Source organism: Penaeus monodon, chromosome 27, assembly GCF_015228065.2.
Source record: "Penaeus monodon isolate SGIC_2016 chromosome 27, NSTDA_Pmon_1, whole genome shotgun sequence".
NCBI lineage: Eukaryota > Metazoa > Arthropoda > Malacostraca > Decapoda > Penaeidae > Penaeus > Penaeus monodon.
Window position 1 is genome coordinate 14,280,693 of NC_051412.1, and position 373 is coordinate 14,281,065.

The window sequence follows — 373 nt, forward strand, 5'->3', positions numbered from 1 at the left end:
CGGTTGTATGATGTATGATTATGAATAAAATGGGTAAATTGGCTTTTCTAAGTTTACGGTCTTGATTTTCTTTTCAGTCGATATACGATGATATTCATAAAATCCACACCTATCTTTGATACATAGTTCACCCAGGAGGTTACTCGTCTTCGCCTGGACGATGTTTCTCCACGGGGGAGTGTGACCAATCCCGCTCACTCGGGAACAACACCAGCCACCTCTTGGTCCCTGGCCTGTGCCCGGCCTCGCTGCAGCGTCCCAGTTGATGTTAGATTCTTTCTACGAGCAAAGAGTCAAGCCGTAGGAATTTATCACTGCCCAACCAGGCTCGGTGAGAGTCTTACTATGCAAATATAATGAGCCTCTTATAGTC